Here is a 25,135-nt window from a genome sequence, read left to right as displayed (position 1 = left end):
CCTTGTCTCCTCCATGGGACAGTGCAAACAAAGTAACAACCATGCGACAACAACCACAGCAGGATCTAGTTATGCACCAACCAAGCCTCCAGGCTGAGCGGCTTCCACTCTCAACACCTGGCTGTAGGATCATTATAAAGGGGAGGAAACGGAGGGGTCATCCATCCAATATGTCACCAAAAAGGACTGCGTTCCTACTGTGCGCCAGGCACTACCCTTGGCTCCTAGGATGCAGTCGTGAAACAACCGGGCAGGTTTCTACTTGTAGGTGCTGGGAGGAGGGCGGGTCATGGGCGAGTGGTCAACTAGGCGCTGGATGTCGCCGGGCCTACTACAGAGACAGCGCCTTGAAGCAATGTCACCAGGCCTGACAGGGCCACTGTTTGGGCACCGTGGACAGACATGGCCTCTACGAAGAGGCAGGACCTGAGCGGAGAGAGGGAGTTGGCCATGGGCCCATCTGGAGATAGTGTCCTGGAGAGAGGGAAGGGAAGAGCAAAGGTCGCCATTGGAGGACCTTGTCTCGCTCCAGGCATAGCAGGGAGGCCCGCCCGAGGAGGGTGGGACTCAGAGGAAGGAGATAAGGAAAGGGCTGGATAAGGAGGAGGTGTGGTCCCTGGGGTTCTGCGCAGGGTCTGGACTTGATGGGTGGATGTGTTGGGAGGGTCTGAGCGGGAGGCTGACTTGACATAGCTGACATTTGGGATCCAACAGAAGGTGTGGCACTGAGGAGCCAGCTCTAGAGCCCACGGGGATGGCAGCTCCATCCTGATTCAGTCTGAAGGGCCAAACTGTGCTCTTGTCCCTAGGTAGTCATCCATCTCCCACGAGAGGCAGGGACCTTGGCATCCCTGGTGCTCAGCAGAAGGCCTGGCACAGACTCCAGGCCCGATTGCGCTCAGGAGTGGCAGACTCAGCTTCCGGTACCTCCCCTGACCCGGCAGAGGGTTTGGGAAAGTCATTGAAATCTAGGTGTCATTTTTTTTTTCCATCTGAAAATGGGGAAGGAAACCATATCCACCTTGTCTGTGGGCCCTGCCTGGAGAGGCTCAAGACACCCACTATGCGCAGGGCCTATGTGGGATAGGTGTTGGCCAGGGCTCTGCTGTCTGCTCTCACAACCTTATGCCTGACTGCTTAGAGGCTCAGCAGTGTCATGTGGCACCTGCCCTGCTCCACGGGGCAAAGCATACTCAGGTCACCTGTTGTGTGTGTGTGTATGTGCGCGCGCCCCTGTTCACCTGTGTTGACAGCACCTACAGCATCGCTGCCCTGGCTTGGTGGCTTTTGGGAACTTGACCTCTAGGGCTTGGGGAGGGAGACTGGAGACAGGAACAGTCCATCTGAGCTGCTATAACAAACTACTGGAGGCTGGATGGCTTAGAAACAACAGAGAGGTATTTCTCACTGTTCTGGAGGCTGGAAGTCCAAGATCAAGTGCCAGCAGCTTCTGTCTAAGGACAGCCTGCTTTCTGGTTCATAGATGGCCATATTTTTGCTGTGCCTTCATATGCAAAGGGGGTAAGGGAGTCTCCCTCCAGCCTCTTTCATAAGAGCACTAATCCCATTCATGAGGGCTCCACCCCCTCCTAATACCATCAGAACCTACTCACCTCCCAAAGACCACGCCTGATACCCTCACCTTGAGGGCAAGGATTTCAACATATGAGATACAGACACACGCACACACACACACACATATTTTTACATACAGGTCTTTGAACCCAGGGGTACTTAACCATGGAGCCACATCCCCAGCCCTTTTTTATGTTTTATTTAGAGATAGGATCTCACTGAGTTGCTTAGGGCCTTGCAAAGTTTCTGAGGCTGGCTTTGAACTCCCCATCCTCCTGCCTCAGCCTCCCAAGCCGGCTAGGATTACGGTATGTGCCACCGTGCCCGACCTCAATGTACGAATTTTTTTTTTAAATATATATATTTATTTATTTTAGTTTTAGATGGACACAATATCTTTATTTTATATTTATGTGATGCTGAGGATCAAACCCAGTGTCTCACGCATACAAGGCGAGCACTCTACCACTGCGCCACAATCCCAGCCCCTCAATGTACGAATTTTGATGGGGAAACAAACATTCAGCCCGAGCTAGTGGCTTCCTCTCACCACCATGTCCCTGGATTTCCTGCAGCTCCTTCTACACCCTCCGTCACAGTTTGTAATAAAGGACATGGTCATTCTGTTCCACCTGCCTGTGGGCTCCTGAGGGCCAGGTGGCTCCTGGATCTTTGTATCAGGGTACAACACAGTGTCTGGAGTCTCACTGGTGCTTTGGAAGTGACTGAGGAACAAATGAATGGTCCAGAGTCCCTGGAGTCTAGAGCCGCTGGAGTTACAGGATTCCCGACTCCACGTCAGCCACGTCACTACTCCTGTCTGGGCCTCAGTTTCCTCTTCTATGTCTTCATTCATTCATCTAGGGACGCTCATCTCTAGATGTGATGATCCCGTGTGTTCCAGGGATATGGAAATTAGAATCCATGCTTCCTCATGAAACTGGAAAGGGTCTCAGGCATGGACAGCAATCATTGCAGTGTCATGGGTAATGGTCTTTACGGAGGGCACCAAAGTGGCTCAGAGGAGGAAGTGGTGGACTCTGTGCTTGAAGAGAGGTTTCAGGATGGTGGGAATTTTCAGGATGTGTTCTTGAAGGGGAGGGGCTGGTGTTTGCTAGGTGCCCAGAAAGAGAAAGGGTGCTCTGGACCAAGGGAAAAATGCGGCAAAAATTCTGAAGGTACAGATGAGGCTAGAATCAGAAGTGTCTGGAGAACACTTCTCACACTTGCTTCTGGCCAGGAACGTGTGAGGAAATACGGGGCAGGAGAGGGCAGCCAATGGCTAGACGTTGAGGGACCTTGTTGACCATCTAAGCGTTACCCTGAAGGCAAATGAGAGCCATCGGTAGATTTTACGGAGGAAAATCACATGGTTGGGACTGCATTTAGATAAATCACTCCGCTGTGGCATGGACAATGGATTGGAGAGGAGCAAGACTGCAATTGACCAGTGACGTCAAGAGACTGTAGCCGTTAGCCAGGCAAGATGGGCTAAGGGCCTGAACAAAAGTCAGCACTGGTAAGAGTCACTTCTGCTTGTCTGCGCCGGCCAGGTTCTGTGTGAAACATCTGCAAATACGATTGCATTTCACCCTCCAGCTGCCCTGGGAGAAGGTGCTATGACTACATCACACCCCACACTACGATGGGGGTGGGAGCTCAGTCACATAGAGCTCGGCACCTACTGACCTATCCACTATAATCAATAATGCGAAATAACGAAGGCCGAGGTGGAGCAGGACTGGGAGTCCAGGGTTGGTTAGGAGGCAAGTCTTCTGGCCATCAGACTGTGGGAGAGGAAGGAATCAATCCCTCCTACTCAATCTCTGGGAGCCCAGACACATGAGCAGGCTTCCTGGCCCCTACACCTATAGGTCTAAGGTGCTGGGACAGTGTCCAAGCCAAGGAAGAGGGTTCCTGTATCATTCCCCTGGAGGGTGACACAAGGCCCGGCATTGAGGCCCGAGTCATTACTGCCTTTACCCCTCCCCTGTGGAGTGCTGGGAAAGGGAGCCCCACCCCAGAAGTTCAGGCCCTGGGAGAACATTTTTGTGGCCTCCCTGGTCTTTCCAGGACCCTGCCCCTCTCAAAGGGATGACTGGGTTCAGCCTGGACGTCGGGGCGGGTGCTCCTGTGTGTCACACTCGTGGGTGGGCCAGCTCAGCACTGGTCATCTCTGGGCCAGGCCCTGTCCTTCATTTGGCTGAGGCTGGCCAGCGCATGCTCCACCTCTGTGGGCCCTGAAGACTCCGGTGTCTGAGGAGCAGGGCAGAGTCCCTGGAGGTTCCATTTTGGTCCTGGGACTGCAGCTAAGGAATGGGACCTGCCTTCTAGTAAGTGGCTTCCAACCAGGAGAGTGGGTTCTGATTGTGTTCACTTCCTGGGCCACAGATTGAGGTCTGGCCTCCCCGCTTACCTCTGTGGATGCTCCCAGGACCACAGCAAGCGGGGCCAGCTGACATCAGGGGACCCCAGGACTGCACATAGCACCCCGGATTCACACCCCCGCAGTGACGCCGTGGCCTCCACCTGCAGCTCCGCTTTGTCTCCCGTAGGTCAGGGCGCCTGGTTTTGTTTTTTAAAAAATAAAACAGAACCTGACTCACAACTCAAGAGAGGCTACTGCCTGTTCAGAACCAAGGGCATCACCATGGCAACCACACCATCCATGAGCACTTGAAAACATCATTACCAACAGTGACCCTGCCTAGTCTGTCCCACCTCAGAGCAACCTGCAGCCTCTGCAGCTGCTTGGCCCTGAGCATGGAGACGGTGGATGGCCAGGCCTGGACTCCCCCAGAAGCATGGAGCAGAAAGTAGGGACCTCAGGTCCTCCTTCTCCTCATCTTGCCTGCATGCCACCTGCATCTCCATCTCAAAGGAGCTGAGAAGAGCTCTCCCATGCTGGGGCAGGTGCTAAGGGTGGATAAGGGGCCACACTTTGGAGCCCTGGATTCTATGATTGTACTTCTAAAGTTGTGGGAGGGTGCAGATGCAGAGCTCATGAGTCAGAAGTCAAGTCATGTGAGGGTGGCGAGCATGAGGATGACCAGGACTGGACGTTCACCACCAGGAGCCTCATGGAGTGGGAGACATTTTGTACATCTTGTTTCGGGTCTCTTGCTGGAATTATGTACCTGGAGGCAATGTAAATGGATAAATAAATTTTAATTAATAACAATATCTACCATTTATTGAGTGCTAAACTGTCTGCTAAGCTCTGTAAAACTTAATTTCTCAGATAGATAAATGGGTTAATAAAATGTGGTATATATACACAGTGGAATATTAGTCGACCATGAAGAAGAATGAAATTATAAAATTTGCTGGTAAATAGATGGATCTGGGGACATCATGCGAAGTGAAATAAGCCAGTCCCAAGAAACCAAAGACCGAATGTTCTGATATGTGGATGCTGACACACAATAAGGGTGGGTGGAATAGAAGTTTATTGGATTAGACAAAGGGGAATGAAGAGGAGCGGGGGGAATGGGAATAGGAAAGACAGTGGAATGAATCGGCCATGACATAACTTTCCTATGTTCATATATGAACATAGAAAATACACGGCCTTTGGCATTCCACATCACATACAACCACAAGAATGGGTTCCTACTTAGAATAAGTTATACTCCATGTATGCATAATACATCAAAATACATTCTAAGGTCATGTATATTTAAAAAGAACAAATTTTTTAAAACTTAATTTCATATAGAAAGCATATGATTACCCCTATTTTACAGATGAGGAAATTGAGGATAAAAGAGTTTAGCTCATTTCCTTTATGGAAGGGTGGAGTTGAGATTTGGGTTCAGGTCTGCCTGACGGGTGTCCCCATTATCATAGCCTAAGTCTCAACTGAGGTTCAAGCCACATGCTAAGCAGACAGAGGCTCCAGGCTTGTCTGGCTTAGGAAACATTCTCCAGGAGCCTCAGCTGATATTTCTCCTCCCCAAATGGTCTCTGGGGACTCTCATCAGAGTCCCTGGAGAGACTGAAGGGTTCTAGGCTCCCAATATCTGTTGCATGAGATCTTGGGGGGTGTGGGCTGCAGGATCATCCATTGTCGGCAACTTTCCGGGTTAAGCTTGATATTTGAGAATTTAGAGCTGACTTAGGTCTGGAAAAACAGGGACCACGTTGACACTGAGACATGGCCAGGGCCTGGCCCACCATGTGGCCCAGGGTAGAGGCTTGGCTCATAAGCATTGGCTGAACCTGAGGGAGGAATGAATGGGCCCCACCAAGTTGCCCCTGCCTCTCCAGGGCGAGCGTTCCCTTGGCTCCTGAGGGTTAGCCATCTCCTGCGGCACTTCCTTCACTCCACCAGGACCTGCCCACCCACACCTGTGACTTTCCCTACAGTGGGAGAAGCAGGGGACACCTGCTGCCAAAACAAAAGCTGCATTCTGTTAGCAAGAGCCAACTCGGCCCCTGAGCTGGCTTTCAAGCTACAGACCATCCCGGCTCCTGAATATGGTGGCTTCAGTGGCACCCACAGCTTAGAGAGGAAAGCGTGGGGTCTCCTCCTCTGACAAGTTTTGAACATAAAAGTGGATTTTATTTTTGGTACTGGGGATTGAACCCAGGGGTACTCGACCACTGAGCCCCATCCCCAGCCCTATTTTGTATTTTATTTAGAGACAGGGGCTCACTGAGTTGCTTAGCAGCCTTGCTGTTGCCGAGGCTGGCTTTGAACTTGCGATCCTCCTGTCTCAGCCTCCAGAGCCACTGAGATTTACAGGCATGTGCCATTGTGCCCAGCTAAAGGTGACTTATTTATCAGAACAAAATACCCAAATAAGGTAATGAATCTATAAGGTGATGAATCTATAATGTATATTATGGAATATCAGTCACTAAAAATTTAGAATTGCCAAAATATTTAATGAGAAATATTCACTGACAAATAAGAGGAGAAAAAAACAAGATATTAATTATATACACTGGCAAGGCTCCCCCCCCCCTTTCCTTTCTTTATTCTCTCTCACTCTCTCTCTCTCTCTCTCTCTCTCTCCCTTTCCCTCTCTATTTTTTTTTTCTTTTTGGTACTAGGATTGAACCCAGTGGGGTTCAAAATAATAATGAAAACTAAATTAAAAAGAATGAACTGTATGTTTCCAATTTTACTTTAAATTAGACTGGGTGATTTATGAACAACAATATTCATCGCTCACAGTTCTGTAGACCTGGAAGTTCTAAATCAAGACATTTTTACACATTGACATATAAACAGAAAAAGCAGACAGAATGTTAAAAACTAAAATATTAGCAGAATTAATTCACAGTGGGGAGGCTACGGGGATTTTTCATGTTCTTTTGTTTGTGTATCTGTTTTCTCCAAGAGTGTATTGCCTTTTTTTTAATCTTTATTTATTTATTTCTATGTGGTGCTGAGGATCAAACCCAGTGCTTTACCACTGAGCTACAGCCCCAGCCCCAGTATTACTTTTTAAGTAAGAAAAAATACTAAGACATAAATGGAATGATCCTAGTGAGATTGATATGGATCTTAACCATTAAAAAATACCTTTTTTGGGTCTGGGGTGGTGGCCCAGTGGCAGAGCGCTTGCCTAGCATGCGTGAGGCACTGGGTTCCATCCTCAGCACCACATAAAAATAAACAAATAAAATAAAGGTATTCTGTCCCTCTACAACTACAAAAAAGTTTTTTTTAGAAATACCTTTTTCATGATTATATGGAAAAAAAAAAGCCCTGAAAAGATGTGTGCTAATGTAAATAAGGACCCGAGAACTGTTCAAATATATTGCTAAGGGGGAAAAGTTATTCAACGATATGATTCCATTTTTTGTAAAAAGAATAAAATGATAAAATAAATGCTAGAAAAAGAACTGAAAGGAAACAAACCAACATCAATGATCTGGTTCTAGAGGAGAGATTCTGGTGATTCTTATTTTCTCCATTATATTGAGTGTTTGCTAAAATTTCCCAATGAAACAAGGATATTCTTATTTATTTTGCTTTATTTTGGTGCTGGGGATAGAACTCAGGGTCCCACTTATGCCCAACGTGCATTCTACCACAAAGCTACACCCCAGACCCTAGTCTTATCTATTTAAAAGTGTCATTTAGCGGTGTTTTAATAATACAGAAGAGCACATTGCAAAGCATAATAAAACACACACATTTCTCCTGCCCCAAAAGTTGACACTGCTTTGTTATACTGAATTCCTGCCTTTATTTTTAAGAAACGAACAGGTCGCACTTATGAATGTCTCTCATGACCATTGGAAGTGTTTGAATGAGAGATTTAAACGTCCTTTCTGGGACAGCCCCGGGTGCTGTGCAGGGAGGCCAACAGGCCAGCTCAGGGACTTTTAAGTCCCGTCTACCTTCAGCCTGAGGTTTGGCTCCAAGTGACTGTTTCCAGCAGCGAGTCGGCCTGGGTGCCAGGGCGCCAGATTTGCCTGGCGCTTCCCGTGGAATCTACAGTGGCAGGGGCTGGAGGAGGTGAGGAGCTGGGAGCGCTTCCCTCCTGAGCTCCGCTGGTGCCCAACTAGTGTTTACGTAAAGGGTGGGGCCTGAGGCTCCCGCTCTGGGGCCTTTGCTCTCAGGGGAGCTGGCCCTGGGGCAAGCCACAGGAAAAGATGGGGAAACCACTGTCTTCTTCGAGGCCCAGAGGCCGCAGCTGGCAGGGTTCTGGGAAAGGAGGGCCCAGCAGCTAGGTGGCCAAGTGGCCGGGAGAGAGGGTGGGGATGCGGAAGGAAGGATGAAAGAAGGGAAGAGGCGGAAGCTGTCACATTCACCTGCCCATGGAAAGGCATCATGCCCAATGAACAGATGAGGAAACCAAGTCTCAGAAGGAGTAATGAAGGCATTTGCCCAAGAGTCACAGTTCCTGTGAGTCCAGGCTGAGATTCAGACTGACTCCCGGGCTCCCACTCCTGATTCACACAGGCTGTACCCTGTGGGGCTGAAGTGAGGGACTGGAGCATGGCTGGAAGGTCACTGGAGGTTGACCTCCGAGGGTAGTGGGTCTAGGGACGAGATATTCTGCAGCAGCCTATCCTCACCTGGTGGGCCACCAAGGTACCAGTCACCTTCTGGCTTGGAGTCTCAGAGAGGTTGGTCAAGTCTGAATTGATGAGTGCCCTGGTAGCCTCTCGTTTTGACTTTGTAGAGAACAAGGGACCAGAGTCAACTCTCCAGGAAAACAGCTGAGCATTTCCTAGGAATCGAGACACGGATGAGAGCGGCAACCACCCAGCCCTTCCCACCCAGACAGCAAATACTGCCAGCCACACACATGCACGCGCACACACACATACACAGCCTCAGCAGAGGCCAGCCTCCTAGTAGACCATCCTTTTCAAGCCTTCCCCTTGCTTTCAATATCTGTCATACATCCCAAGTGTGGGACTAGGACGGTCCCCTCCTGCACTCAAATGCCAGCCCCAGTGCCTGCTTGGTGAGAAGCCCTAGGCAGAGACACCACAACTGATTGGGATACTGGCCCTTCCTCATTCTGGCTGTGTGACCTTAGGCTGGTTCTTTAACCTCTCTGAGGTTCAATGCCTTTATAAAATGGGGATATCATTGATGATGACAACATATCATACCTCTTCAGCAGGTGGAAGACAAAGCCTAATAATACACAGTGATCCCTTGACAAATAGAAACACCTGGGAGAGTGCGTGAGGTTTGTGGGGCTCCTCCGCCCCCTTCACCTGCTCCCCGTCTCAGACTAAAATGGCAGGAGAGATGCAAAGCCTCCGTCTCCTCCTCAGGGGCTGAAGATTTCGCAGCTGGGACTCCCAGCTGACACTGAGCAAAAAGAGGATGTACCTGAGTCTGAGGTGCCAGGGAAATGGGCACCAGTCTTTGGAGTGGAGCCAACATATGGCCCCCCAATTCACAGACCCTCAAATCTTGGCACATCCCAGTTTGACTGCCCCACACTGGGAACCCCCTTTGGTCCCCTGCCCCTGCTTTCTGAAGGTCCTCAGAGGCAGACCATTTGACCCAGGTGCTGTCCAGTCTATTGTTGTTAATAATGACACCACTGACTGGCTCTCCAGGGGACTCGCCAAGCTCTGTCTCCTTCCATCCACCCAGCAACCATGGGAGGGGGACCATTATTTTACCTATAGCACAGGTGGGGACACTGAGATCCAGAAAGGTTTAGTAACTTGCTGAGGTCATATAGATAAGTGGTGGCTCAGTTGGGATTCTTTTTATCCTTTTTTTGGTACCGGGGATTGAACCCAGAGGTGCCATCGAGCCACGTCCCTAGCCCTTTTTATATTGTATTTAGAGACCGGGTTACTTTGAGTTACTTAGGGCCTTGCTAAGTTGCTGAGGTTGGCTTTGAATTTGAGATCCTCCTGTCTCAGGCTCCCAAGCCGCTGGGACTACAGGCATGTGTCACCTTGCCCCGCCCAGTCGGGATTCTTATGGAAGCCGGGAGAACGTGAGTGACAGATGAATCCTGACGGACAGGAAGGCATTCTACTGCCTCAGACCTGCCTGTCACCAAGGCTCCTGGTCTGAGATCCATTGGGCTGCAGAGTTCTGTTCACGGTCACCTAACCTAGCACCCTAGGTGCATACTGGTGACTAGAATGGGGCTTCTGGTCACCCTCACATTTGGGAGTTTCAGGCCACTTTCCCAGAGAGACTCTGCCCCAATTCCCAGCTGGCCTGGGGTAGGCAGGGTCCCGTTGGGAGACCTGAGCCCAGGATCCATGGAGGGAATGTTGAGAGGGCACTTGGGCACTTGGCATCCAGAGATCGCAGCAGTGAAAACTGTCACTACTCCCATGTCTGGAAAAACAAAGGGAGGAGGTGGTGGGTCAAAAGCTCAGGAGTAGGGCTTCCCAGTGGGAGCCGGAGCCAGAGACGCCACCAAGGCTGGGGAAGGGGAGAAATATCCAGACCTCTTTTCTCCTGCCCCCATCTTCCTCTAGCACCTCTTCCTGGGTCAATCTAGTCAAAAGCCAGTTGGCAAGGGGGCCTGACGTTTGTCATTTGACCTCTACAATGCCGAACAGAAAAGAGAAAGGCAGGAAATAGAAGTGACAAACGATCGGGACCCACACCTCCCCAAGGCCACCTCCTGCTTCCACGGCCACCCCTCATCTGCCGCAGGGCTCCTGGTGAGTAGAGGGCAGGTAATAAGGTTCCCAATGTGGAAAAGCACTCTTCCCTCAGGAAGAAGACCTCCTCCTAGCCCTAGGCCAAGCCTCTTTCCTGACCCAGCCCTGGTTGGGTTCAGTAGACCTTGACTGCCCTTTATAAACTTGACCTGGACTACCTGTTGGTCTCCACCGGCCTTGTCCTTCAGTGCCTGTTTCTCTCTGGTCCTTTCTCCTGTCAGCACTGACTTCCCAGAGCTGGGGCCTCACCATGCCTGTCCAAGTTACAAAACCCAAGGAGCAGCCACCAAATTCCAAAGACCTCACACCAAGTGCTCTGGTTAAGAATCCAGGCTGGTGTGGCTCTCAGGCCTGAGGTCAGTTCAGCTCTGTCACTAATTCTGAGCAAGCGGTTTTACTTCTCCAAGCCTCAATTTTCTCATCTTTAAAATGGAATAGCGCAGGATACAGTGGCACATGCCTGTAATCCCAACAGCTTGGAAGGCTGAGGCAGGAGGATCACAAGTTCAAAGCCAGTCTCAGCAAAAGCAAGGCACTAAGCAACTCAGTGAGACCTTGCCTCTAAATACATACAAAATAGGGCTGAGATGTGGCTCAGTGATCGGGTGCCCCTGAGTTCAATCCCTGGTACCCTCCCCGACAAAAAAATGGAACAGTGATAATACATACCCACAGTGTGTTGTGAAGATAAAATAAGCTAATACAGGTTGAGTGCTGAGCACAGTGCTCAGCACATAGTAATTCTTCTGGAAGCATTAACTCTAAAAGAGAGCTTGGAATCAATTCAGACTCGAGAGGAAGCATCTCCGGACTCCTGCAGCCCTGGCTGAGCAACTCATCCATTTACTAGTGGCCTCCTTGAGAGCTAATTCTTTCACATTCAAAAGATGAGGCAGACTTTCCTCCTATGCTTCCCCAGGCTGCACAAGGGAGCAGGGAAGTGGAGCCCTTATGGATAGAAGAAGGAAATATTGTGTGTGGAACTGGCATGCCGCCATCTTGGTCCCTAGTGATGGCAGTCTGAATGGCTGAGCACTGGGCACCAGGAATCTGAGTGTCCCAGATGTAGGCTCTGACTGATGTCTGAGCCTTACAGTGGCCCTGTATGTCTGTTTCCCAGCAGGGCCAGCCTCTGGTCTTATCTGGAAGAACAACAGCATGACAGTGTAGGCTCTCCTTAGGGTTTTCTCCTCTGTGCTGACAGCAGGAGATCTAGTAGACACCACCCCACCCCACCCCCGCCGCAAGAAAAAGCCTTTCATGTAGCATAGTAGTATAGAATCTTGGGATTTTACAACTTCCAACAGAACCTCAGGCAGTTAGTGCTGGAAGAGGCCTTCTGCAGAGCCACAGGACTTAGAAGAGGAGCCCAGGGGGATCTCCCATGAGGCTGTGCATGGTTAGCTCTAGAGGGGTCTTCACTCTGAATGGCAGATGGGCTTCTTTGGAAGAGGCCTCAGATGGAGCCATGGGATTTGGAGTTGGGTGGTCCTAGCTGTTCTTGCTGGAAGGTGTGCCAGACTGTGTCCAGACCAATCCCCTTATTTTATAGCTGAAGCCTCAGTTCCCTGAATGCTGTGGTTTGGATAAGAGGCCTCCAAAGGCCAAGTGTTAAAGGCTTGGTCCCCCACCTGTAGCACTATCAGGATGTGGCAGACCCTTTAGGAGTTAGGGCCTGGAGCGGGGAGGTTAGGTCACTGGGGGTGTGCCCTTGAAGGACATACTAGGATCCACCCACTCCCAATCTGTGCTTGCTTCCTGGCTGCTGCAAAGTGAACAGATCTCCTCCTCACACACTCCCACCACGATGTGCTGGGTTGCCACCAGCCCAAAGCAAGAGGGCCAAGTGACCGTGGACCGAAACCCCTGAAATCACGAACCCAAATAAACCTTTCCTCTCAGGAAATTTTCTCACCATGATGGAGAGCTGACTCACAAAATGTGTAGGAAGCTGGGGGGGTGAGCCTGAGAATTTTCTGAAGATGAATTCCATGCGATGGCGTTAGAAGTTCAAGTTGGGCAGACGGAAAAAGGAAGGCTTGCAGCTCATCTGAGAGGTTGTCATTGCAAGTACAAGAACATTGGCAAATGTGTGTTCCCTCTACAGTTATTGACAGCTGTGACTTGGGCTCTGTGCTAGGCACACAGGGCTGTGAAGCAGAGTAAAACCTTGTAAAGTAACCAAACAACAAAAACAAAAATCCAACCCAAACTGGCTTCAACCAAAGGATGTCCATTGGCTCACTTAGCTGGAAGATAAGAGGTAGGGTGGATTTTATGGACTGAATTATTATCCTCCACTTTTTTTCTTTTATATTGAAGCCCTAATCCCCAGTGTGACTATAGCTGGAGAAAGGGCCCTTTAAGGAGGTGATTAAGGTTAAATGAGGTCATGAAGGTGAAGTCCTAATCAGATAGGACCGGTGTCCTTATAAGAAGGGGATAAGACTCCAGAGATCTCCTTCTGCATGCACACACAGAGAAGAGATCATGTGAGGCCACAGTGAGAAAGATGGCCGCCATGTACCAGCCAGGAAGCGAGGCCTCACCAGGAACTGTTTCTGATGACACCCTGATCTTGAACTTTGGTGGAATTTTGTCACAGCAGCCCAAGCAGATGACTGCTGTGAGCTTCTAAGTTGGTCTGTCTAGAAACTGATTCCTTTCTGGGTGGTTCTCTTGACCCTGCTCTTCTCTATGCATAGCCTCCCTAGGCTGGTAGCAAGGGGTCTGCAGCTCAGCAGTGTTCAGAAGGACAAAAAAAGAGGTTATTCCACGACACTCTTTTATGAAAACAGGAGCACTTTTTCGGGAAATCTCTCATCCAACTTTCCTTCTATCTTTTGCCCTAAGCAGGTCACATGCTCAGTCCTGAAACAATTCCTGAGACCTGGAAAGGCCAGGCCCTATGCATTTTGTAGAGTGTGGGAGAAGTTGCTGTAATACTGAATTGTAAATAATAGAAATTTATGTCTCACTGGACATAGTGATGCGTGCCTATAATCCCAGCGGCTCTGGAGGCTGAGGCAGAAGGATCAAAAGTTCAAGGCCAGCCTCAGCAACTTAGTGAAGTCCTAAACAACTAAATGAGACCCTGGCTGAAAATAAAATATAAAAAGGGATGGGGATATGGCTCAGTGTTTGAGTGTCCTCGGGTTCAATCCCAGGTACCAAAAAAAATAAATAAATAAAGGTAAAAGCTGAAAATATATGTGTTTAAAAAGAAAGAAAGAAATTTATGTCTCTTTCACATAAGAGGAAAGCAGTCCGAGACTGCTGGGAAGGCTTGGCCATCCTTCACATGTTTTTCTTCTCTAGATGCAAGGAGACTGCTTCAATTTCTATCATCTCCAAGCCAGAGGGAAAAGGACAGGAGAAGGGTTGGGGAAGCACATGCACATTCCTTTGAGGGCACAGCTTAGAAATGGTACAGTCATTTCTGCTCATGGTCTATTGGTGAGAACTTGGACACATGCTGGGAAATGTAGTCTTCAGGGAGGCAGCCATTGGCTCAGTGGAAAATCAGTTCCATTCTTAAAGGAGAGTGGATATTAGTGAACCAGGAACATCTTTGCTTCACACTGACTAATTTAGGACCAGAATCAATTCTTGGGAAGGGTGGTGGGCCCATCCTTGGGGCCTAAGAAGGGGTCAGGTCCCACTAAGGCCCATAGGCTTGCATAAGCCTCTGTATCCTGAATCTGCTTGCTATAACAGTTTAGCTGGTACATTTAATTATACCCTGTGCCTTGTATTTCCTTGGCTTCTCTTAGGAAGCTGAAAGGAGAGAATGGATATTTGATAGTCGACCAGCAAGGTCTACTTCATTAACCTGCCCATGAAGTCCTCAGATTCTAAGGGGAATGACAGATTTAAGCATATAATTATGGGTCAACGTGACATTTGGTAAACTAGCAGTGTTATATAAAGCCCAAATAAAACAAAGGGAAGAATTAAGAATAAGCATCTTAGAGCCAGTAAGGATGGGGTACAGTTGGCACGTACCTGTAACCCCAGCTACCTGGAAGGAGGAGGCAGAAAGATTGCAAATTTGAGGCCAGGCTTGGTGACTTAATGAAACCCCATCTCAAAATAAAAAAAAAATAAAAGGGCTGGGGGTGCAGCTCAGTGGTAGAGTACCCCAGGGGTTCAATCCCCAGTACTGAGAGGAAAAAAGAAGAGGGAGAAGAGAGCAATGAGTTCACTTTGGCCCCTTAAGGGACATGTGGGACTTTCCCTAACGGTTTTGGTTGGGAAGAGCACTTCCGACAGAGAACAGCAAAGGGATGGAGGTGTGCACACCCCCACCCAGGGAGGCTGGTGGTATGGTGGGGGAGGGGTGGGACTCTGGGAGGTAGGCGGGGCTCAGTTTATGAAGGGCACCTGAAGGCCAAGCGCAGGACATAGGCTGACAGACCTCTGGAAGCCGTGCAGGATTTTTAAGCCAAGGGAGACACAGTTAGATGTATGTCTTTCTCTGGAGAATGACTCGTTTGGAAGTTATGTCTCTAATTTGGTTGAGTAATGAAGAGAGTCTGCATCAGATCAGGGTTTTGGTGGTGGGAACCAAGGCCAGGAGACAGTTTGCAAGGAGATTTCGTGGAAGGAGGACAGAACTTGGTAACTGGTTGATGGAGGAGGGTTGAGTGAGGACGAGGCGATTGGTGGTTTAAATATGGTTAAATATGATCCTAAGTTTACATGCTGTGCTAGGAACCCGAGGAGGAGGACAGGAAATGCAAATTTTGGGGATGAGGGGAGAAAATGCTTCTCCATTGTCCTAACCCTGGTCCATAACAAACTTCTTTGGGATACTTAAAATATGGCACACTTCATTCAAGGTGTCTGAACACTGTCCCTGGTCTGCAGAACACTCCCCACCCTTGAGTATCCATTGACTAATTTCTCATTTCCTCCAAGAGCCTCTTTTTTTGGGTGGGGGGCACTAACAGGGGATTGAACCCACAGGCCCTTAACCACTGAGCTACATCCCAGTTCTTTTTATTTTGAGGCAGAGTCTCACTAAGTGGCTTAGGGCCTTGCTAAACTGCTGAGGCGGGCCTTGAACTTGCAGTCTCCCTAGTTGATGGATTAGAGGCATATGCCGCCATGCCTGGATTCCAAGAGCCTTTTTTGAATGCCTAATCTGGGTCAGAAATTCTCTTTTATATTCTGTAGTCCCACATCGTTCCCTTTCCACGCCTCTCGCAGGTAGTTTTGGAATGCCTGACATACCCAACAAGCTGGTCATTCCATGAGGACAAGAGCCACATCTGCCTCATTCTCTGCTTTGTTATTAATCCTGAGTACAGTGCTTGGTACCCAGTGGGCACTTGTCCTGGCATCCAACAACTGCCACTGGCAATAACATTTGGTCAATACTTTGGATCTGGACCTACTCAGATGTGACGGAAGCCCATGAGGCTTCCATGGGGATAGATGATGTGACCCCTCTGTAGATTACTCTAGGCCAGCAGCTCTCAACCAGGGGTGACTTTCCCATGTGGCAGGTTTGGGGCATTTTTGACTACCATGACAGAGTGAGTGTGTGTGTGCTACTGGCATCAAGAGGGTAGAGACCAGGCACACTGCTGAATATCCCACAATGCACAGGACAGCTTCCCACAACAAAGAACTATCCAGCCCAACTTGTCAATAGTGCCTAAGCTGAGAAACCCTGCTGTGAAGACCAGGGAGCCAGCTGGCAAGGCCAAGTTCCAATGTGTCCCAGTGGCTGCTATGGCCCAATTGAGTAAGAGCAGGAGAAGTTTAGCGGCTGTCACAAGAAATATGGACTTGTGATGTCCAGCCAGGAACCACCTTGGACTGGGCTTCAGTGAAAGGCCCCAACACCTTGGGCGGTTTCCCCTTAACTGAACTCCCAGCCATAAGCCCGGCAGGCCCAGCCTGGCGCTTGCTTCCCTCTGACTCACTCTGCTGGGTTTCTCGGCTCTCTGGTGCAAGGGCACCGCGCTCTCTTCCCGCCCCATCTGCCTCGCTGATTATTTTCAGCTCGGCTCGCAGAGGCCCAACGCTGCAATTACTCCCCAACCTCAATGGCTCCTTCTGAAAATAACATTTGGGTCGAAGAAAACCTCAGTCTGGTGGGCTGGATTTTATATGAAACGGTTAAAGCCGTGGGTGTGGGCATGGGGTGGGGGTGGGAACAAGGGAGTGGCCCAGTGGTACAATTAAAAGAATCTGGAAGAAGGGAAAAGGAAGGGAAGTGATGAGAGGGAAGCGGTGGTGGTGGTGAGGGCTGTTGCGGAGCGAAAATATACCTACTGTGCAGGGGTCAAGCCATACGCCAGGTTCCTGTGCCTCTAATTGAAGGTTTTGTTGGCTGCAATAGCCCCACCCCTCCCCCATCTTTGAAGCCTGGGAAACTCATGTCTGCCTGGGGCCAGAAGAATTAGCCTATGGGCATGCCAATCTTTATCCAAGCTAGTGACCAAATTTTCCAACCCCAAAATAGGAGACACATGGTTTCACATAGGGTATTTTGTTCTCTGTCCTGAAAAAAAATGGCATTCTGGGAAATGTAGTTTCAATGCTGATAGGTGGAACTTCTGAGCAGTTCCATGGTCCGCGGAGGAGAGCAGATAGGACTCGCACCAGGATTCTCCCGGACACCAGAGACCCATATGGGTTACTTTAGGGAAGAGAAATGAAACACCAGAAATAGGAAACCTTCTCCTCCCCAGGATGTAGGGGTGAAGAGAGAAATATCTAGAAGCACCTTTTGGCTTCAACAAAAGGCGGAACAAAGCTTAGCTATGGAGTCACTGGACTTGGGTTCAGTTTCAGATAGTACTAACCCCCAGGGACCTCCAGCAGCAGCAGCTGAGGCTCTCTGAGCCTTTATTTTGTCATCTGCTAAGATGGCAGTAGGGACAGAACCTACCTCCTGCGGCTACTGTGAGATGATCAGAGGTGACACACGTGCATTTGACACGCACTAAACAGGCTGGAGCTCAGGGGTGCTGCCCTTGGAAAGAACGCCTGGACGCTGGGTGGGACTGAGTGGGTCCATCCTGCAAGAGACAGATTCTGGAGCCCTGTTCCTTACCCTAGTTATTTCTGCCCATTATATGTCACCAGTTGGGTTTGCCCTATGGGGACCTTTCAGAGCCATGGTGCCAAGGGCAGGTGACCTGGGGAGGCCAGAGGGTCCTTCTGCCTCCTCTGTGGACGTCGCCACCCCTGTGGAGCTGGAAGGAGAGGGCCTGCCTAGTTGTAATGGGTGCCCACGGTGCATCAGCACTGAGCTAGGCGCTGCAGACACACCTGCCAGCAAGGTCGAGGCTCAGTGCTCAAGGATCTCCAGGTTCAGCGAGGGGAGGGGAAGCAGGGAATTATTACACACAGTGGTGGTAAATGCCACAATCCAGGTAAGAAAAAAAGCCCAGAGGACACACTGGAGGGGCCCACACCCATCCGGCCTTGGTAGGAAGGAAGAATCCCCCGAGGAGAGACTTCTAGATTGAGAGAGAAGTCCTGAGTTGGCCAGACAGGAGGTATGGGAAGAAACTATTTCCTTATTGATAGATAAGGAATCTAAAAGGTTCAGTTCCCACAGTGCCGGCAGAACTGGTATTTGAACCCTGCTTGTCGTGATTCTCCCTCTCCTTATGCCAATATCCCTGTGCTGCCCAGTTCCCTATCGGCCTTCATCCAGGCCCTGACATTTTCCAGAGACTTGCTCTGGAAAAAGGACTAGGATTTGGATAATCCTACTCCTGGTCCTCCTTGCCTAGGACAGCTATGTACGTAGTGGAATTTGTCTCCTGGCTATGTGATCTTAGGCTAGTTGCTTAACCTCTCTGTGCCTCACTTTCTTTTCCTGTGAGATATAGACAACATCCACCTCCTAAGGTGGTCATGAGGAATTAGAATGCATTCAATGCTTAGAACCCAATAGCTATTATTACCTCCAGAGTTTCAAGACAATGTTAGCTAACATATATACATTTTTAAAAATTCTGAATTTATTTTTCAAGCTGTGGTTTTGCTAATATTATTGCTTAGGTCAAGAATACATTAAAAAAGGGGAATCGATTTAAAGTTAATTTAGAAAAAAAGTTAATAAAATAAAAAAGTAAATTAAAGATATAATATTGATGGAATGTGGGTAGGAGAAAATCATAAAGACAATACCTGAATGGTTGATAATTTTGAAAAACAACCTATGATGCCATGTTCCCTCCTTCAAATTAAACCACAGGCCAACGAGGCCTGACTGAGGAGCTTTAGAACCCCGACTGCGTCTGAGATTGGGAGGCTCGGGAAGGGAAGTTGAATCCAAAGGCCCAGCTCTGGAAACCAAAAGCCAACTCCTCCACTTCATTCTCCCAGTGCGTTTGGGGGCGATTCGGGCCTCTCTGATTTTTTTTGGATCACTGGGTCAATCAGTCAGCCAATGCCTCGGGAGAAGTTTAATTAAGCTCAGATCGCAGGCGCGAGCTGCCAAAGGTCTCCCCGCCCTCCGGGCCCCGCCTCCAGCACATCTGGAGAAAAGCTTCTCCCCCTCCATCAGCCCGGCGGGGGCAGGGCTGCAGCCCGCGCATGCGCTTCGGTCCGGCGCCAGGCGCCCCACGGCAGGGCTCGACTCCCAGAGCTGCGTTGCAAACTGTTGCATCAGACAGCAAGCAGCCGGCCGGGCAGCCAGGGTTTCTAGGAAGATAGGAAGGGTTTGAGCTCCTCTATGGTCGCTTGGGAGCGCTGGCTGTCACTCACGGTGTTTATAAGCCGGTAACAGGATCCCCTAAAATCTCAAGCTTGCGCGGGTTCGGGGAGGGCTTCTGCCACAGGTGAAACTCGACTGCTTCTGCCCCCGCCCAGCGCAGGCCCCAGCGAACTGGATTCCGTCTGCTTTATTAATGGCAAAGACCCTGAAGGAATGAGCTGGGTTTGATTTCTCTTCCCGAGTACAAGAATGCCCCTGAGGAATTTCACACTCTGTGAAAGTGCAAAACTAATTTCCCCAGACAAGCACTGTAGCCGGTTCCCAACAGGGCTTGGCAAGATCCCAGCAGGAATGTTCAGCGGTTTCCAAATCTCTTTAACCCAGCAGCTGCACACGTAGACTGCTGCGTTAGGAGACCCCTTTGGCCATCCCTGACCCCTTGGTGGGAGGACCCAGGTCCTTCCCAGACAGGTCTTTCTTCTGGCATATTTCAGTCTTCCATATTAGGGAGATTTGGGACCTCAGCCAGTGAATGCACAACCACAGACTCTTGCCCAGGCGGCGCGCAAAGAATTTCCCTTCATTCGAATAGGTCGGCGCAAAAGCTGACCTCCTTATTGTCCCTTATTCCTCCAGCCTCTGGGCCACTGCCTTCCTCAAAGCGACAGAAAATAATGCTCTTATCTAGAAGGGATGGGACAGACTTGGGGGTGAGAAAGTCAAGATTTGTAAGAATACTGATTTGGAAATCCCTTTCTAAAGGGATTTTCAGGGACAAAATCTGAATCTTAACATTCAATCCTCTTTTTATTGTTTGGGAATGGGTCAAGTCCAACATCATCCAGTAGTAATGGATTTTCCAGATAAACAAAAACTGGCAATTTACCTTAAACATTTTGTCTTTTTGGGGGTGTGAAGAGCGAAAGTCCCTTCCAATTGGATAATCCTGACAGCTACAACAAGCCCAGAGTTCTTTCTTCCCCTCATTATTGTGAATCACTTGATCCCAAGATTCAATTTAAAAAACAAAAATGACCTGGAAAACTGGTAAGCATTATCCAGTGGGTCCGTTGCCAGACAGTCACTGTCGTTTGTTTAATCCAGCATTTTCCTGTGAACAGTGGAGAATTATGTCACTATGGGATTTTCATTGTAAGAGATGCTTCCTAAGTGTGGCCTAGCTAGCTCAGTCATCATTAGCAGCGCTCTTATGAGCTGAAGGAATGACAACTAGAAAGGACAGGAAAGAATGCAAGTGTTGGACCTAGAACATTCCCAAGCCCTGCTTCCGAGGGCCCAGAACTGCTGTCAAATTGATATCACCAGGACAGGGATCTGGGGTCCGAGGACATGATGTCAGGGAGCTGTCAGGAGCTGCCAGGATGTCAGAAGTGTCTGAGCAATGGTCTCTGGCTGGAGAAGCAAGCCATTTACTATTGTAGGACCTGGTATGGAAGTTGGAGTCAGGAGGTCAGGATCCAGGTGAGAGTGGGAGAAGGTGACCTCTGATGAATTCATGTTGGGTTCCTCACTGCTGGATACCCCCAGTACCTTTATAGAGTGGGATCTCAAGACGTGCTTGTGGAGTGAAGGCACTGAAAACATGGCAGAAGGTGTCAGGAAGGACAAAAAAAGTCCAAGAATTTAGCAGGAAGCAGCCTGGGACTGCCCAAGCTCTCTTGAATTGGGTGATGAGGAAAATTCTTCTTGTTTAAAAACAGAGAAATAGAGCCAGAACTATTAAGTGACAAGTCTCATGAGGTCCTTGCTGCCTTGATTTCTCTGTCTGAAAAAGCCACCAGTTGGTGATTTCAGAGCTAAGCATTATTCTATGGTAACCAAGTAATGTGACATCATCAACAGTTGCCTTACCTTGACTGAATTTCCAGACCAAACATCTGGAAAAGTAGGAGTCTGACAGAGTGACAGACTCAGAGGACAGGAAAATCCCCCTAGATTGCATTTTAAGACCATAAGCACAGTGGTGGCCCAGATGGTTAGAGGGTGTAGGCATTCACTACAAGTGTGATTGTGTTCCCACATCTATTCAGCAAGTGCAAATTCTAGACACTATACCCAGCCTGGCCCAGACAGAGCTCTTATTCTAAGGGCTTATGCTCTAAATTCCTTGTGGAAAATCTGTCTTTGAAATGTTTAAAGCACCTCATTTAATCCTCATTTCCACTTCAAGTCATGTCCCTCCTTCCTGAGAACCCACCACATTTTAAGTTTGTATCTGGCTTTCCTTCTGTTTTTGCTATTTATGTGCCAATTTAAAGGGTGGGGAGAGCCACATTAATTTTAAAATGAAACGCAAATAGCAAAATGAGACTTGGTTAAAGCAAAAACCACAGAAGGGATTTTTTTTCCCTCCCATATTTTTCAGATTTTCCTAGAACCACCTTTATTTCCTTAGAGCCCAGACATAGAAAGTGAGTGGGCCTCTCCGGATGCTCTTCCAAGTAGAAGCGAAAAACCTTGGTCCTAGTCTCTAATAGCACCTTTAGGGTTTGTTTTTCTGTTTCAGATATTTGAGTCCCAAAGTGGAGCCCAGAAAGCTAGTCAGTCCTCAGTTCAATGGGGCACTCTAGTTAGTTTAAGGTTGTATATCCTACCTCTTTTGATCAGTGTGTCTCCTTGTACATCCTGGTGACGGGGACATGACTTAAAATGTAAATACTCCTGGTGGAATCCCAGCTTTGCTACTTACCAGTTTCCTGACACAGTCACCCATCAGGTAGGAACGATACCCAGACCTCTCAGAGCTGTAGTGAGAATCAATGAGTTAAGACATATAAAGGGCTTGGCCCAAAAGAAGCCTTCAATAGGCGGTAGCTATTATGAAAATAGAACCTTTCATCTGTCTACTCCTTCTTAACCACCACCACCCCTCTAATTTTGGAGAAAGAAAGAAAATTCGTTATCTATTCCAAGAGGATGATTCGATTCGTCCCCATTTTAAATCACCCAAGGGCCCACCGGAAGGGAAGACAAGGTCGAGTTGGATTTGCGAACTCCAGGGCCTTTTAATGGAATGGGATCAGTATCTCGCCTCTCAGCAGGAGGTGAATCAATCCGTGGTGCAGGGCGTGGGGAAGCCTTGGAGGCAGATGGTGGGGTGACAAAAGCGCAAAAGATGGAGAAGCGAAGTCAGGTAAAGCAGATTCAGTACTGTCGGGAGGGCTCTGAGGCGTGCCAGCCCCCGGGAAGAAAGCTTCTTGATCCAGGGTTGAGTCCAGGCATCCCTAGGTGGAGGTATGCCTGCCCCTAGGTCTGGTGACCGTGGGACTCTAGGCGCGTGCGGCAGCGCCCTCTGCCGGCTGCGCGGGGCAAACCCTGGGCCAGGCTCCGCGGCTCCGCAAGTGGGACTCTGGATCCCTCCCTCTGCATCCGCCCCCGCTCCTTCCCTTCCCAGGACCGCGCGCCGGGTCCAAGACGAGATTCCCGCAGATGCGTTCCTTTTCTAAACCAGAGGGCCAAGCAGGGACGATGCTCGGAAACACTCGATGCACCAGGGGATCGGAGGCCACAGGAACTCACCCAAACCTATCAGGGGCTGCGCCTCTTGGGACCAGGGGCCAAAGCCTGCTGGGCTATCGGAGGTGGTTTGGAAGTGGCATCGCCTATGGCCAAGACCGCGGGTTCTGCGGACAGAGAGGAGCCCTGGGTTCGCTTTCTGCCTCATCCATTTTCCAGCTAGGTGACCTTGGGCAAGGTACTTACATTCCCATGTGCCTTAGTTTCCTCATCTTTAAGATGGAGAGGATGATCCCGACCATAATGGGTGGACATGAGAATTACATGGGATCAGACAACCTGGGTTGGAATTCTGGCACTGGCATCAGCTAGCTGTGTGCCCTGGGGCAAGTTATTTAACCTCTCTGCCCCGGTTTCCTGCAAAATAGGGATAATAACGGTACTTACCTCCGAGGGTTGTTGCTTGCAAAGCGCTTAACCCAGTGCCTGGCACAGAGTAAGCGCTCAATAAATGGTAGCTATTACGGTTGTTGTCGTCATTATTGTTCTTAAGGGCGCTGAGCACACGAGCAGAGCTCTAGCTGGTGGCTATTATTAGTCTCTTTTTCGGGTCCAGCTATTTCTTTCCGGGCATTGTTAAAATCTTTTACCATGCGCTCGCGTCCTTATCAGTAGTCGAAGGACAGCCAGCCTTCCCAAATTTGGAAAATCGAGGTTCCCCTGGAGGAGGGCCAAGGACGCGGCGGTGGGTTGCAAGAACCGGGACCTCCCAGGAGGAAGCCCGCGCCCCGCCGCCTCCGCCCGTGCCTCCATTAGCGCGCGTCAGAGCCGCAGTGACGTAGCCGGGCCCTCGGGCCGGGAGGCGCGGCGAGGGGAGGCGCGGCCTGGATGCGCGGGGAACCTGGGGTGGTGACGATGGCTCAGGCTGTCCTNGCCGCGCGGGTGCGGGGCTCTCCAATGCTGCTAGAGGGTAGGCGGAAGGCCCTACTTCGGTGGGCTCTTCCGCGCCTGCCTGTGCCGGGTGCCACTCGGGGCTCCGCCTGCAACCCCGCCTGGAGACCCGAGGTGACAACACCGGCTCCGAAGCCCGGGGCCCTCCCAGCACGCAGCGGGCAGACCGCCCGGAGGCCGCTTGGAGTCTGCGTGGTCCTTCTCCTCCCTGCCCTCTCCTTCCCCTACCCGCCCCAATCCCACTCTTCCTTGTCCCCAGGTGGTCCGCTCATTTCCTTCTCCCTCGGCCCGGTGGACCAGCTCCTTTGCTGTCAGTGGTTCGTATCCACCCACAGGAGGCGCCTCCCACTCCTCTGCGCCTGCGGTCCCCGGAACGCCCATCTCATCGCTTGCAGGAGAGTTCCACTTGGCTTGCCCCGCACGCACCTCCAACTCGCTGTGCCTTGCCCTAGTATTGTCCACCTCAGTGATGGCGTTGCCACCCTCCCCATCGTCCTAGACGCCTCGCGTTCCCTCCTAAATCCCTCTCCAGGCATTCTCCAGCCGCATTCCAGCTATCCTCATTCAGACCTTGTAAAGCGTCCCTCCCCCGTGGGCTGGTAACATTTGCTTCTCAAAGGTTTCTGCCTCCTCCACATCCACCGCACACGCGGGGCGGGGCCGGAGAGCGCTACCTGTAACCCATCTCTGGCCACGACTCTCTTAAGGCAGACCAGCCTGGGACTCCGATCCTCCTTGTCTTCATGGACACTTACGTCTGCCATTTTCTAACACTTTATGATCTGGAGCGTCACATTAATTGAGATCTTCAGTGTCTTCGTTGTTGTTAGGTCATATCCAGGGAATTCACATCTCCTTCCCTCCCCCAGTGGGCTTCCTCTTACTCACTCCTGAACTCAAGATGTGAGTCACCTTTACAAGGACGCCCCCACCTCCTGTTCTGCCTTGTGGCTGAGTGTGGTGTCTCTGGGCTTCCTGTTATTTGTCAGGTTCTGGGGAGAGAGGCCTGATCCTTCAGGATGGCCTGTGGTCTGTACAGGGTCAAATCCAGCCCCTTTCTCCCTCTGCCCTGGCCACACAGGATCTTTCTATCTGCTCTTCTTTCATTCCACTCTTTCCGATTCACCTGCTCCAGCCCATCCCCAACTCATCAAATCCTCCTCTGGTAGCTCAAAGTGGAAATTTTAAAAATTAAACCATTAAAACCTCCAGGGAGTAATATAAACATCTGTTTATCCTTCTCGCCTTCTCCTCCTTTCCCTTTGTCAAAGTTTAACAGTTGCCCTGCTTAATTCAAATTTATTTATTTTGCCTCTGAGCTACATC

The 25,135-nt window shown here is 49.9% G+C and overlaps 1 long non-coding RNA gene across 5 annotated transcripts; it reads right to left on the bottom strand.

Annotated features, from left to right (window-relative positions):
- Positions 1–1,958: 1,958 nt before the first annotated feature.
- LOC125612105 lies at positions 1,959–23,794 on the bottom strand. 5 transcript variants are annotated; one of them, XR_007342421.1, is made up of 6 exons: positions 23,306–23,794; positions 22,092–22,146; positions 20,418–20,492; positions 17,600–17,729; positions 8,614–8,768; positions 1,959–4,712 (listed from the first exon to the last, which is right to left on the bottom strand). It is a non-coding gene; the product is annotated as an uncharacterized LOC125612105 (long non-coding RNA). The 5 variants fall into 5 exon arrangements; XR_007342422.1 differs by lacking the exon at positions 17,600–17,729 and having other exon boundaries at positions 1,959–3,362; positions 3,992–4,712; positions 20,268–20,492; positions 23,306–23,792; XR_007342423.1 differs by lacking the exon at positions 17,600–17,729 and having other exon boundaries at positions 1,959–3,144; positions 3,992–4,712; positions 20,268–20,492; positions 23,306–23,792.
- Positions 23,795–25,135: the final 1,341 nt, after the last annotated feature.

The sequence above is a fragment of the Marmota marmota genome, unplaced genomic scaffold, assembly GCF_001458135.2.
Source record: "Marmota marmota marmota unplaced genomic scaffold, marMar, whole genome shotgun sequence".
In the NCBI taxonomy this organism is placed as follows: Eukaryota; Metazoa; Chordata; class Mammalia; order Rodentia; family Sciuridae; genus Marmota; species Marmota marmota.
This window is presented reverse-complemented; position numbering and strand designations above follow the sequence as displayed.